At 36.5% G+C, this 13,568-nt stretch overlaps 1 protein-coding gene across 6 annotated transcripts in view; it reads right to left on the bottom strand.

Moving 5' to 3' along the window:
* Window positions 1-13,568, bottom strand: part of LOC139463873 (PTB domain-containing engulfment adapter protein 1-like) — an 81,262-nt gene that overhangs the window by 21,260 nt on the left and 46,434 nt on the right. For 2 of the 6 annotated variants that reach the window (XM_071245275.1, XM_071245278.1), the window contains exon 1: window positions 10,731-12,095. The exons of the other annotated variants lie outside the window; for them this stretch is intronic. The gene's annotated coding sequence lies outside the window, so the exon portion shown is untranslated. Of the gene's footprint in view, window positions 1-10,730; window positions 12,096-13,568 lie in introns of those variants that run through there. 6 annotated transcript variants of the gene reach the window in all.

The raw sequence follows: 13,568 nt of genomic DNA, 5'->3' as shown, positions 1-13,568 counted from the left end.
TATTGGTGTAGAGTACTGGAATGTTTAGATTTACAAGACATTCCCAATATTTGTTTTGCAATATGAAACAGTAATTTAAGTAACCAAATGTCAAAGAGCGCTTGAGGCAAATGCCACCTCCCACAGCTGTTGTTGGCTGTTTCCTGTACAGGGACAGATCCCCATACAAACAGGATCCATCACGTTGAAAGAACACTATGGTCATATATCATGTGTGGACCACAATAACAGTATTCTTACTTTGTAAGTAAAGTACTTTATTATTATTTAATATTTCATAATAATAAGATATATTTGTCTTCTTTCCTTCCAAACACAACACTGCTGACAAAAGAAATAATCATAATGCCTAAACATTGAAAACTTTTGTTTGTTTGTTGTTTAACGCCACACTCAGCAATATTCCAGCCATATGACGGCGGTCTGTAAATAATCGAGTCTGGACCAGACAATCCAGTGATTGACATCATGAGCATCGATCCACGCAATTGGGATGTGATGACATGCATCAACCAAGTCAGCAAGTCTGACTACCCGATCCCATTATTCACCTCTTATGACAAGCATAGTCTCCTTCTACGGCAAGTATGTGTTTCCGAAGACCTATTCTACCCCAGATCTTCCATGATAAATTAAAGTATCACATTGCAAACTTATGGGAAGAAATTTTCTATAACAATGCTTTGGAACATCCTAAAGAGGCTCCATTCTGATGCCTAGTGATAGTTTAGATCTCAGTATTGTGATTATTGCCTCATGTGAAACTGAGGGCTCATAGATTGAAATAGGATTCCACACTAAGTGCCCTTAGCTTGAATACATGAAAAAAGAAAGTTAAAATTAATGCCCTTGGCAAGTAAATAGGAAACAATTTTGTTCAAAATTGGGATTTTTATAAGTTCTCATGTTCTTATATTTGGATGTAGATTCACCTTGCACATTAACATTACAACAAGCTATCTTGAGATGTACTATGAACACGACAGAATAAAGTTTTTTTAGTGGTGGTCTATATGAGGGCAACCTGTAAATAATCAAGTCTGGACCAGACACTCCAGTGTTCCATGATGCGAGCAATGTCTCACTTCAGTGACGTATGATGACACACAATCAACCAAGTCACCAAGTCTGGCCACCTGATTCGTAGACAAGCACTGGCTGCTATCGTAACGATAATCTCGCCCTCCATCTAGTCATTTTATAGACAATTCCAAAGATAAAATGATCAATTTATATTTTAGATTACTTTGTGTCGACGCTGGTGCACTGACAATGACAATCTGTAACCAGTGGAGTCAGTGACCAAAATGGCTGTCTTCCCATAATCCTGTGGCTTGTAAAATTTTGTCGGGATATATGAAATTTATTCCTACCTGCCCGACCATCTACAAGTAAACCCTATTATTTAGCCCTAATTATTCTTTTCATTTTGATAGGCAGTGAAGATACTGTATTAAAATTTTTTTTTTAGCTTTACATTGTAAATCATAACTGTAAGTATGTGAGTGGGTTTGGTTTTACGCTGCATTTAGCAATATTCCAGCAATATCACGGTGGAGGACACCAGAAATGGGCTTCACATATTGTAACCATATGGGGAATCGAACACGGGTCTTCGGCGTGCTGAGCTAACGCTTTAACAACTAGGCTACCTGACGTCCCCCTGAGTCATGTAAACATTGCCTGGTAATATGGTAATATATATTACCTGCTGTGAACTTTCAGAACTTTAAGAGCTATTAATGCTTGCATCTGATTGGTACATCACGAAAAGCAGACCAAACATGATGATTTTAAAGTAAGTCTGACTAACTGACTGAGTATGGTTTTACGCCGCTTTTAGCAATACTCCAGGAATATCACAGCAGGGGACACCAGAAATAGGCTTCGCACATTGCACCAATGTCGAGAATCGAACCCGGGTCTTTGGCGTGATGACGAACCCTTTAACCACTTGGCTACCCAATTTTAAAGTAAGAGCAAGAAGAATAGAAGAGAGAAAAGAAAAAGCGTGATCATGAATACGACACACATTGATTGACAAAGAGGAAGTTTCAGATGAAGCAAAACTGAAAAAGATTATGCTCCAACATGTAGTCTAGTTACAGATGCGTGCCAACAACTTTCAAGATGGGAGGTTACATTCACTAGTCACCAGCTCAAAAAAGTTGTTGGGAATAAAACTTATTTCAGACACTAAGTTTAGTATCATGTTGTGAACTTAACAACAGAGATCATGAATCAGAACTATGTACATCTAAATTCTGGAAAAGACTTACCGACTGAAGAAAAAGAAACAGTTCATCTTTTCATCTGAGAACATATACCTTTATAGTACATTCTGCAAGCTTTTATTACCTTGGTTACAAACACACATTGATCACACAACCAATAAGATAATAGTTTATAAAGAAGATAATAGTTTATAAAGAAGATACAGTCCAACCTGGATTTACCTTTGACTTGTAAGTAATATGTTTTACTAAGCTGGGAATGAACAAAATGTCTTTCTCTTTGACTGTGGACTAATACACTGTAGAATAAGTCTCACGACTCTTAAGAGTCGTGAGACTTATTCTACAGTGTATTAGTCACCAGTCAGGTGTGTAATATTACACAGCGTTAGATAACACTACTTTAGACCCTCTAGGGAATAAATGGTCATAAACCTCACAGTCAGCTGTATACGGAGCACATAACTGTTGGGTCTTTAACTAAACTGTCTCTCTTCAGACAGGAAAATCAATACTCATGAAAATCTAATTAGACCAAGCATTCGTTATGTTTGACATACAAAACGAACACTCTTCATCCTGAGACAATCTCACCCCTGACCTTTTAATCAAGTTTAGAGATAAAATAGTAGATAGCATATCAACATAAGAATACGTAATATTATAAATGCACTTGCTCGGAAAGATAGACTTCTTGATTTAGAGATTTTCTTGGCCAATGTCCAAGATAAGGCCAAAATGGATTTGGGTTGACCTCAGCCATTCATATATTCATATGAATTCATGATAATATTTTGCAACACAGAGTAATTGTGTTATTTTCCTCAAAGTATTACTATTATAACAAAAAAAACCAAAAAAAACTAAGATTTAAGGCATATGGCTCATCTGTAAAATAGACTCATTTAACAGACCTAGGGTGAGTGTAGTGTGTGAGTTGGGGTTTATGCCGATTTTAGCAATATTCCTGCAATATCATGGCAGGGGACATCGGAAATGGGCTTCACACATTTCACCCATGTGGGGAATGGATTGTGACCAAGAGCTTCGGTGTAACAAGTGAACGCTTTTACCACTAGGGTTAACCATTGCCGTCTGACCATGAAACTGATATAACAGATTATGAAAAGTAATATTGCTGAATGAAGCGTTAAACAACATACAAACAAATCCTAAAGGTAAATATGTAATAAGCATACCGTATATCACTGTGTATAATGCAAGTTTTTCGTACCTAGAATGAGGGGGCTTTCAAGTAGGGTCGTCTTATACACAGGATTGAAGAGTTGTAATTTTTTCTAACCAACTTTCAATGAACATTGATATATAACTTGAATACATTCCTGACGTGTCACCCGTTTCCAAAGGAGACACACATATATATATCTAACTTATTCAACAGTGCTAAAGTCCTCTTCTACTTCTATACAAATGATCGTACTGCAACAACTATCGTAACTCTAGCATAGACTCACAATAGTCTTAACCTAAGATCCCACTGTGAGAACAAGGATATATCAGGGCTCACTTGCACAAAGCAACCTCAGCGCTAAGACCATCATAACTCCCTGACTTAACATAGACTTACAATAGTCATAGTGATAACACTGCTTTGTGCAAATGGGCCCAGATCTATAGTGATCATTTGCTCGTCTGGAGCAATTTTTGTGAAACTCAAGACCTGCTGACTTGCCTGTATTTTCTACACCTAAAAAAAAACCATCAATTATCATAGCATTATCAAGACCTTGCAAACTTGTAACTTGATTCAGTCACTCAGTAAATTAACCACAAATAACAAAAATTGACGTTCCAGCAAAACAAAAGTTCCTGATTAAAACTCAACCCCACATCCATGACAACTATGACATTAATCCCTGCATGGAGCCATGAACAAGTAAAAGCCATTCCCCATTGCAAAACCAAATTAACTCAATCAATGCTATGACCGCTTCTCCACATAAAAAGTCCAGCCAACGTAATGGCATGATCAAGGAGTGTCTCCACAAAGGCCATGCCTTGTTTCCACATAGGAAATGGTCCGGAAATCCTGAGATTCAATGCTCATAAATTTCCCCTTCTCTTGTCAATAGTTCCCCAAACTTCTGATTAACAACCTCGTCCATTCTCGACCTTCAATTAATTTTTTCGGGGTTTACAACCTTGGACTCGAGGCGATGAAAATGAGGTATGATGTATCAAATGCAAAATCGATATCTTCCTCTCAGTCAAATGAGTCAATTATTCCAAATAAGACTCTGTGTAGAACAATCCAACTTGGGCAAAATGAGGGTTGAAATACTTGATTTAAAGGCATTTAAAAACCACAAATGTTATTGATCAGTATTGTATGATCGTTATCCCCAATTTTAACCTTTTTCTCTTTGTGATGATAAAATCAATCAGTACTGAATTGGAAAAAGAATTGAATCGAAAACAAAATATGGATTTCACAATGAATCGTAGAATAATATGGTTAACATAATTCAACTACAAGGGATGTTCGGGAAATCAAAGTGATGTAACTTCCTCTGCTTACCCATGGATGAAAACAGTGTGACACTGAAGAGGGCTTAGAGTTACCTGCCCCTGCCCAGGGGTTTGAAAACAAGTCTGATGCTCTAAAGAATCCAAAAGCAATCTCATTAAAATCAGATCTTTTATTCTGATACAATACCACTCTGCATGAAGATCTGACGATACCTCCATAGGAGCAAACTTTGAAGGATTGATGGGTTCCTGATTTGTCTGCTTCCTAATACAATAATTAAGGCATCATTTCTTTCAATTAATAACCACAGTGATTCAGAAATTTTGATTTTTACAAAAGGAAGAACACTCACCACATATATTCCTTTGATGGAAGTCCTATTTGGGTGTAGACACCATGGCACCAAGAAAGAACAGGGGATATAACATATCCACAAGGATACAAGGATATAATGAATTAGATACATTCGGGACTGGATGTTATATTTTCAGGGTTAGAAACTAGTCTTTATAATGATAACATATAGCAAAACCCTTAAAATGGGCCAATTTCTACTAGTGCTTAGGATACCTTTACTATTGGGCAGTTTGATAAGAACTACAGGACTAGTGCCAATTTCTAACGCTGTATTTTCATTTTAAAGATACATAAATCAGAATTGTCTGAATGCTTCATTAACTCATATCTAAAGTCTTGACACTGATCATGTGGAGGTGCCATCAGGTCTTCATGCAGAGGGATACATCAGAATAAACATTCTGATTATAAATATATTGGGCAGTATAAGACAAAAAATAACTTGAAATCAAGGACATTTCAAATGTAAATTGGTATTGAAATTGATGCCAGTCCTGCAAATAAAATATCTCTCACTAATACTGCAGCATTAACATTAAACTCTGTGGTCTTAACCACTAGTTTCAAGCCAGATAGAGACAAGTAACGATTTTGGGGATAGTACTGTTCGTTTGTTGTTTGACACTGAACTTTGCTATATTCAAGCTATATATTAATTAAGGTCAGGACCAGACAAACCAGTGATTGAGACGAGCAATGTCTAACATCCAGATACAATAAAATGCAATGAACCAAGTCATTGAACCCGGGGCACTTCTAGTAAACATTCATAAGACTCCATAGGCTGTGAGTAAAATCTGAAAATAATGCCGAAAAACATTGTTGGTCCAGTAGACATAACAGTTGGTGTGTGACTACTTTCTGGAAAAGGGCAATGGAATAACAAGGTTGGATGATCAAAGAAAACTTATAAAACTCAAAGGACTAACCTGCTTCCTATGCTGACCTCCTTTGAAATTTTATTAATTTACCAAATAATTAGTTACAGATTAAGCAGGAAATAATAAGATAGTCCACAAAATATTAATTTTATTTCACGTTTGTGAAATGCTTGTTTGCTGTAACGGTATGCAAAGTAATTTAATAAAACAACCATCCTTGTTGAAGGTAACTGACAATTTGACATGAGGTTGGTTGTTGGTTGGTTTGTTGTTTAACGCCACACTCAGCAATATTCCAGTTATATGATGGCGGTCTGTAAATAATCAAGTCTGGACCAGACAATCCAGTGATTAATATCATGAGCATCCACGCAATTGGGACTGATGACATGGATCAACCAAGTCAGCGACCCTGACCACCTGATCCCGTTAGTTGCCTTTTACGACAAGCACATTCGCTTGACATGAGGAATTAAAACATTCAAGGTACATGCAGTTATGTCTTGGCTTTGTAAATACAAGGGGTAGTGGTGTAGTCCCCTAATGTCATAACATACAAACAGCAAATCTGTCAACGAAGTGATACATAACAAATATGGGTCATTAGAAGATCAGTTGAAGCCCGAACACTAGTGGCATTCACATTCTTGTTCAAACTACAGGAATTTTCACATATACGGTAACAAATAAATAACAATGATGGTAGTGCAGAATTTCTGTAAGCAATGTCAGGGCCATGACAATGGGAATTCCAGGGCAGAATTGGTCCCCATTGCTATTCAGTCTATCGAAAAGTTAATTGATATGAGTGAGCTAGTTTGGTTTAACACCACTTTGAACATTATTTCTGTTATATCATGCATGAAGTTGGGGGAAATTCGTAGTCATGCAGGTCTCAGAAATTTACAAATTTGGTGAAACCCATGACTACATGGATGGGTAACAAACTTAGTAATCAGGGCGAATTGGTATTGGAATCCACAATTAAAGGTTCCTGGTGTGCCAAAGGGATGCAACTCTGCACTGCCTTAGATGACTGGGCCACCTGTGCCATCTCCAACATGAAAGAGTATCTACAATCTACAGACTGTGTATTCTAGAATATTGTTGGACACAGAGACTATGAAACTTCACAATACTCATAATGGAACCTCGATCTATTTTCTGATGAAAATCATCATATTTTTCTCCTTCCAATTTTCTATTTCTTGTACTTAATTCATATGTTGTTTCATTTGCTCATGACCCTTGAACGATAGCTACTCTACATTTGTCATATTAAATCTCTAACAATCTGGGGAGTTTTAATAGGTTCACATGTCATATCACAAGAACTCACATTCTCATTCACAGTCCTCTTGTAAAGTTCATATCTACACAAACATCTTGCACATCCTTGCAAGACATCATACATATCATACATTGGCTCATACAACTGGTACACAAATCACAAATACCCAGCTCTATAAATCCATCAAAACAAGATGACAATCAATTATGAGGAGTTTCCTCCAGAGGAAACAAACACAACAAAAATAATCATTTTTTCATCCTGATCAACCTCTTTCAAATTAAAACCTCTAAACTCAAATATTAAAAATATTTCGATGAAAAAAATCATGATTTTCAACCCTATATTTCAATCATGAAGAATGACAATTCAGTGAATAAGAATGTTCACCACCACCCAGCTGGACATCTTTGAGCCAACAGCGTCACCAGCAAAGCATTAAATTCAGTTTTGTCATGCTTCGTAATTTGGGTGAATGGATGGCTTTTGAAGCCTCCCCATTTCATGGAGATCTTGCGGTGCAGTATGTGTGATAACATCACGTCCACAGATGCTAACTGTTCCAAGACAAATATCTCCCCAGAGCTCCAGTCATATTGAATATTGATTATGACCTCAGACAAATGAACAATCTCAAGGGGTTTGTGGGTCTCTCCACCAGAAGAAAGTGGCGCTCTCACTCAGGGCAATTGTGATGTTTGTGCCATGCACTTCAGATCTGGTTATATTTGTTTCTGACAATACTTCGTGAAATATGAACATATTGGACTAGATTCATGCTTTAGTGTAGTTTCTGATAATAGCTCATCACTTGACCAATATTTTCGGGAGTACTTACCATATGACATATCATCAAAGGATTACTATATGAGGATGTCCCTAAAATGGAATTGGCAACTGTTGAAATTTAGTGAGGGAATCACTTAATGCCATTAAAAAAAGATCCTTGAATTTGCCTCAATAGATAATCTGGCCTGCAAACAAAATGGAAAAATATCCTCTGAAAACACATAATTAAAATAATGTCAAGTCTCATTGTCAAACTAAATTTCTTTTTTTTCCTGTTTTATATGAATAAATATAGTCAGAGGGAAAAAAAAAATTCTTGTACCATGGTAATTATGTCTTAAAACCTATTCACACCAAAACAATTCCCTTTTTTAACAATTACATCTTTAAAAGAATACTGTCTGACTGGACAAACTAAAATATAGATATTTTGAATAAAGAAAAAAAGAGCTGGTTGGTCTACATTGAAAGGTCCCAAGCTCCATTCAAGGTTGATTTTAAACAATGTCTTAGACAAGCATTCATTACATTCTTCTTCCTTTTGTAGCAGCCACTAAAAGATTAAAATGTATTTAGAAACACACAATCAAAACCTGGACAGCAAGGGCTATACCAAGGGAGATAACTTTGTCACTTCTCACTTCTATTACCTACTTGATGTCTTATTCACTCAAAAGAATTCATTCACTGTCAAAGAAAAACACAAAGTCTGTGATCACACAAATCTTAGATCTTCATGTAACAAGGTTCAAAGACTGAGAAAGCACCCTTGACTTCAGCTATTTCCAGAATAAGTAATGGCGCCAATTCAGCTCTCTTTCCTGTGAAGTTTCACTGAAGAATTCATAGGGGTATGCAAATGTTGTGAGGTCTGTTTCCCTCCCACCAGCTCCGGGACCCAGCGATGTGGTGGTAAACAATTAGCTCCCCCAGTGTTTACGCTAAGAACATTAACTAACTTGTGGAAACTGGCAAAGTAGGTCAAAGATCACAGCATAGTGTAATCATGGTAATTAACTTTCACAGCTCACATACAGATCCATAATAGCTGCAAAGCTGACCCAACCTAGCCACAAGAAATTGGCATCAATTATATTTGCCAGACTCCAACGCCACGCAGGTCCAATTTGGTTATTGCCTTAACTATGTCTTATAGAAGCATTAATGTGTTACACATAACCAGGATCGTAAGACATCAATACAGTGATTAAGACTAGGTTACAGCATTCTAATCTCATCAAATCATGTTTACATTAGAATATTTGCATGTTCCCATTTCAACCGATATACATTGAGCCTAATACTTTTCAAAACGAGATCTTGCAGATATGATTATCAAGTAATGTTGTCAAGTCAAGAAAAATATATATTGAACATAAAAAGTTAGGGATCATAAATATTTGGACAAATAACATCATATCCTCAGTCTTCCCTACAAAAAGTATCAACCCATCCGCCCCCCAATTATTTTTCAGGATCCCTAATTTTTTTCTTCAGTATTTGTATCACATCTTGATGATGGCATGTTTGTTACACTAGCAGGATAAAAATATTTCTAGGACCAAAGCAAGTAATCTAGACTTTATATGTAGCCTAGATATTGAGTGAGTGAGTTGGGTTAAATCTTGCTTTTAACAGTATTCCAGTTTTATCGTGGCTTGCCAGCTTAATGTGGGTGGAAAGCTTGAAGTGATGCAGGTCTCATACGTTTACCATTTTGGTGAAACCCAAAGGCACGGTATGGTGCTGACAAACCTAGAAACATAATCTAGGCGAACCGGGATTTGAACCCACAATCATAGGTTTCTGGCATGCCCAAGGGACGCAACTCTGTACAGCGAATTGCGGTGCCTTAGACGACTGGGCCACCTGTGCCCACCACCTACATACTGACCAAACTACAGATACCAGACTTTCTGTACAGCACACTACTCCTCATCACCTGATGCACAGCATCAACAGTTTTCTAGTAAACATGCAGGTACAGTATTGTTGGTTGCTTGCTGTTTGACGATTATGTTTTTATATTTATATTTATATTCTTTCCTATTTATCAAAAAGTACAAGATTAGTTTTAAAGGAATTTCTTTTTTATACATTTATTTATTAATGTGAGAAAAAAGGTATTAATTGTATTCAGTTTCATTATGACATTTTTCATCACACTCAGTTTTTACCATACATTATTTTGACTATTAATTTGATTGTTTATATTCTTTCCTATTTATCACAAAAGTACAAGATTAGTTTTAAAGGAATTTCTTTTTTATACATTTATTTATTAATGTGAGAAAAAAGGTATTAAATTGTATTCAGTTTCATTATGACATTTTTCATCACACTCAGTTTCTACCATACATTATTTTGACTATTAATTTGATTAACAATAGCTGATAATCATGTTTTTCACAAATTAATTATTAAATTTAGATCTATGCTTAGCCTTATCAAGTTCCTATTACTTTAGCAATAATTGTTTTATTATCTTCTGAATGACATAAACAATAAAGTTATATGATAATATTCAATTAGTATGGTAAACTTTACACGTTTTACAATCCTTTAAAACCCAAAAGTACAATTCCATTAATATCAACTTTGAATTTGTGATTTACCCGATTCCCCAGCCAAGATCCTAGTGCCTGCACACTAGGCTGGCCTACATAATAATACGGACTTCATAATACCTTAAAAACAAGAATTTCACATTTTCACTCCATCTCCTTGGGAACTTGGCTCAAATTAATTTCCACATCACGTCTTGACTGCATCAACAAGAAATTATTTCCATCCAATTACAGAATTTCACTTTTTGCCCTTCCGGCATGCCCAGATTCTTCAATATTGCACAAAACAAATCTTCTAAGCACTTGGCAATTCGAACCTGACAATTCCTCTTCTGGCAAAATTTCAACAGACTCCTTCTCCAATGAAATTTTGTTTTTTCTTCTTTCTTTTTTCACAGAGTCGATTCTCTTTTCATAACATTTCTGTTTGCTTGCCTTAGACAGATATTCCCTCAGCTGTTCAAAAATCTGTCAAGAACGATTCTACAAATTTTCCACCAATCCACAGAAGGTAAAAAAAATCATGAAAATCCCAACTTGAACTAGTTCCTGGTACTTCACTAAAGGCTCACAGCTTAAAACAAACTCTGCACAAATGATGCACTGTTTTCTCAACTGTTCTCAATCAATGCATTCCAGCATATTCCCGAAGCCTCCGTCAAGACTAATAAAACTATCTCGACTTTCTACAATCAGAAGGCAGTCATGAATAATGCTGCAATTTAAAGTGTCACTTTCTCCTAGTTGGTCAGGATCATCATCACTTTTTCTTCAGTTTCTAGTTGTCTGCACAGAGGTGAAAGGAAGACACTATTGGGCAATAACATAATATTGATCCATCGCCTGTTAGGTTACAACACAATCCTGTGAAACATATTTCTCTTACCACTGCTGGTATCAACCATGGCCAAATTCGAGATGAACAAGAAAACTATTTCCTGGGGAGGTTCCAGTGTGGCTTAAAACTCTCTATGACTATTATTCATTCCACTCAATTTCCGCTTCTTTTCAAACAACAAACATATCTTCATTGATTGTTTGATCAATTCTGTCAGATAGATCTTTCAGAAACAGTAAAGATGTCATCGAAATGGCCAAAGGGTTGACATTGAAATCAAACATCTAATAAACCTATCAAAAAGTTGCCTAATATTTCAGAAAACTTTGATGTATTTTTTCTGTTGCGCTTGGAGGCCCTCTTCAGAGATTCTGTAGAAGCACTTTGTGGTCTCTTGATGTCTGAAGTCAAGTGCAACAACACCTATCACACAGGAAGGTACTGAGTGGTCCTATCTATCTGTATCGATAGAGACTTGTGCTCCGTCGCCTATAATTCACAAGACTGACAGTTTCATGGATGGGTGAACACAGTGTTCACTCACTGTCTCGCAAAGATCGCTCACATGTGACAGAAAATAGACCGGGCAGTCCATTCCCTGAATAACATTAGAAAATACACTAAAAGTTTCAAATTCTACCTTTCAGGTTACCTTTAACATGACAAATAACAAATTGGCATCGGCTTATTTCTATCCCTGCAACAGTCCAACATGCGTGTAACAGAGTTATTTCACACAATTAGTTTCTAGGAAAACAACCTGTAACTCAATCTCAGGCAAGTCACTACCTCCTCCAAGTGGTATTCACCAGTTTCTTCTTTCACTGCACTGATGATGTGTTCCTTCCACTGCGTAAATTAAGTTACTTTACTCAGTCTTCGAAGAATCACTTTTCAAAACACTTACACATGCCTTTAAAAACCACAGATTTCTTAATGCAAATTCACTCTACGTTCAACCCCTCAACTAAGATGCACATACACAGTATAAGAAATTAACCGTCAGCGTCAATAGCTATGGATGTTGCCTTTGTGAATTATCACACATTCATAACCTGTCGTTATCACAGAAAATAGAACTACACATCACAGAGAATAAATATCATATTGCACTGCAAAACAATGTTGCACAACGTCCCTCTGTAATCTGCTGAGGCAGTGTCCACATTGACAGAACAGGAACTAGCTCCAGTACAAACTGAATAAGCATTAGATATGTAGAGCACATTCTTTACATCCTTAGAATATTTGTCATCCAAACAACATTACCTCACTCATGTGAATATAAATGTGTTGAGAAAATAATGTCAAAATGTTAAAGACCCACAACAGACTAACATAAAACTAGTTGCACAAAAGGGCACTTCATAAGCCTTTACCCAATGAAGAATTTGATCACAAGTCAAATGAAGCAATTTGAGTGACAACAACAGTATCCTTTTGACTCTGATGGGAATAAATGTCAGCTTAATATCCTATTGGGAGATAACTGAAGTTTCACCAAACCGTATCTCCTCTTACAAATAGTGCTTCAGCCTATCAACAGCAACTTCTATGAAACACTCATAGACTCAGATTAAGTCTAAATAATCTTAAAGGGTTAGTATTGTTGGTTATTTCAGAACCAATAACTCAATACTGTCTGATATTATGAGTGGATGACTTGACTTCAAAATTAATCTTTCTTAAGTCACAATCTGCAAAATGATTCATAAATACTCCCGTTGAGACTATGAAAGTTGGAAGCCTGAATGAATTATTCAAAGTTGGCAATAAACTTCCTATCTTCCACAGAATCCTCTTATGTCCGTGAACTTTGGAGGTGTGTCATCCCAGCATAGACTCAGAAACAGCTGTGATATGGAAGGTAGAGTGCTTTTCTATCTACCCTGTGTCAGCAACTCTTCATGTAGGCAGGGTACTGGTAACATTGATAAATTCACAACAATGTCCTCGGTGAAATATTTCCTTCCCTGGAACCACTACCCCTGTGGAACAGATCATACGACCATATGGTGACAGGAAAGTTCATGAGAGATGTTTCCTATGCACTGAAGAACCTAATCTGTTTAATCTTCTATGGATGCATACACATCTGTCCGTGTGTCCTTGTCAAACTT

The sequence above is a fragment of the Haliotis cracherodii genome, unplaced genomic scaffold (genome assembly GCF_022045235.1).
Source record: "Haliotis cracherodii isolate W230 unplaced genomic scaffold, xgHalCrac1.p SCAF_16, whole genome shotgun sequence".
Taxonomy (NCBI): Eukaryota; Metazoa; Mollusca; class Gastropoda; order Lepetellida; family Haliotidae; genus Haliotis; species Haliotis cracherodii.
The sequence above is the reverse complement of the archived record's forward strand: the minus strand, read 5'-3'. Positions and strand labels throughout refer to the sequence as shown.